Source organism: Chinchilla lanigera, unplaced genomic scaffold (genome assembly GCF_000276665.1).
Source record: "Chinchilla lanigera isolate Chin_1 unplaced genomic scaffold, ChiLan1.0 scaffold00141, whole genome shotgun sequence".
Lineage (NCBI taxonomy): Eukaryota > Metazoa > Chordata > Mammalia > Rodentia > Chinchillidae > Chinchilla > Chinchilla lanigera.
Genome location: NW_004955542.1, coordinates 1899446 through 1901377, shown reverse-complemented (window position 1 = coordinate 1901377; position 1932 = coordinate 1899446). Strand labels below are relative to the sequence as shown.

The 1932-nt window shown below is 65.3% G+C and overlaps 1 long non-coding RNA gene across 2 annotated transcripts in view; it reads right to left on the bottom strand.

Moving 5' to 3' along the window:
- Positions 1–222, bottom strand: part of LOC102023528 — a 5612-nt gene extending 5390 nt beyond the window's left edge. For both annotated transcript variants that reach the window (XR_264858.2, XR_001232146.1), the window contains exon 1: positions 18–222. This is a non-coding gene — a long non-coding RNA (uncharacterized LOC102023528). The remainder of the gene's footprint in view (positions 1–17) is intronic.
- Positions 223–1932: the final 1710 nt, after the last annotated feature.

The window sequence follows — 1932 nt, the reverse complement described above, 5'->3', positions numbered from 1 at the left end:
GGTTCTCGCGTGCGAACCTGCTACTTTTCTACCCACGACGGCCACCACGCCAGGGGTCGCGCTGCCCGCGCAGGCCCTCGGTAGCCTGCTCCGCGCCTTTCCCGCGCACCCCGGCCCGCTGGGGCGGCCTGGCAGGGCGCGAGTCCCCCTCAGCCCTTCTAGCTCCTCAGACAGCACAGGCTCTGCCCGGCTGCAGCCCACGCCCACCCCGCACGGGCCCGCGCCGCCGAAGGGGGTCACGGGGCGGGGCCGGAAGGGTCTCGGGGGCGTGGCCTGGCCGGTGGGGCGGGGCCTGGTCGGTGGGGCGGGGCCGGGAAGTCTCGGGGGCGTGGCCGGAAGGGGTCGCGGGGCGGGGCCGGGTCGCTGCGGGCGGGGCCGGACGTCCGAACCCTCTCCAGCGCCCCCTCGCGCTCTGCTTTCGGGCCACTCCGCGGTGAGCAGCTCTCCTGCGCCAGGCCCTCCACCGTGCAGCGGACCACAGAGACTTAAGACCTCTCCTCCATTTATTTCCCGTGTGGGATATTTTGTCCCATCAACAAGAGTGCCGAAGACAGCGCTCTGGTGCCAGCGGTTGCAGATGAGCCTCGGGAGGAGCCCGGTGGCAGCACCCGCTGTGCGTGATGGGCCGGCGAGAGCGAGAAGGCCGCGCTGTCCTTGCACCGGCAGCTCCTGGACCCTGTCGAGAGCTGGTTCTGTGCGTGCTGCTGCCCCCGGGAGTGACCTGGAGCGGGCGCCTGCCCGGACAGGGCTGCTGGGCACCGGGGCACCGAGGCCAGGCCGGGCACAGGGCCGGGGCTCCCTGGGGGCCGCTGGCTGCTGCTGGCAACTGCTCGGACCAGTCCTAAACCCCGCAGAGCAGGCCCTGCGACCCCTGCACAGGCCACACCTTGCCATTCCTGCAGGGTTGGCCAGGCGCCCGGACCCAGTCCACAGAGGAGTCGGGGCTGCAGCCTGCGGCCGCGATCACCAGGCGCCTGCACGGTCCAGCCGGTCCCAATGGCTATGGAAACTGGAGTTTTGGAGCTTCCTGTGGAAGGACCTCAGCCTAGTCTGTGTGTCCGGGCCCGCTGTCTTGGCTGCAGGGCAGGCCACAGTCACCACGCGTGCAGCCTTGTGGGCCGCTTCTTGTGGGTCACGGGTCTGACGTGTGTGTACCATGTGTGGCTGGGAAGTGCGTGTGCAGATCCGCTGGATGTTCGCTTTTCATGTGTTGTATGGAAACTGGTTTTTCTCACCCCAAACCAAAGCTTTGTAACGCGGAGGATTTCTCAGCGTCCTCCTGAGGTGCAGCAGAGGCGCGGGGAGTGAGGTTGGGGGCGCTGCGGATCCTTCTGCTGCCACCAGCCTCGAACCACGAGAGGGCGCTGTGTAAGAGGAACCCTGTCCTTCACAGGGGTGCAGCTCTGTATGGGACAGCAGGAAGCTCTGTCCTACGTTGATCGCTGGGCTTAAATTCGTCGGTTCATCCAGACCTAAGAATTAAGTCTGTGATCCACATTCAGTGCTCACCCTGATAAACACGACAGGTTTACGGCTGGTGAACGGGCTGTTTCCCAGAGAGATTTAGTGGCTGTGGCCCACGATGTCAGAGAGTGAGTCAGGAGGGATTCCGTGGAAAGAAGACTTTACGTGGGTAACACTGGTCATAGTGCAGGGCTGTGACCGAGAGATGTCCCCAGCAGGACTTCACGGTCACTGTCAAAGGCAGCCAAAGCTCAGCCTCAGCATCTGCGTTCTGATGGCTCCCTGGTTCCCTGCCGGTCTTGTGACTCAGAGACTCTGAACTGCGGAACAGAGGCTGCAGCTGGACGCCCCTCAAGTCCTTTGTCCCTGTCCCAGGCCCCCTGCAGGAGGCCATCGCCTTGCCCTTGGTCGGGACTGAGGCCTGCTCTGCTCTGCTCACAGGATGGACAAAGGGATCCTGGGGTCCTG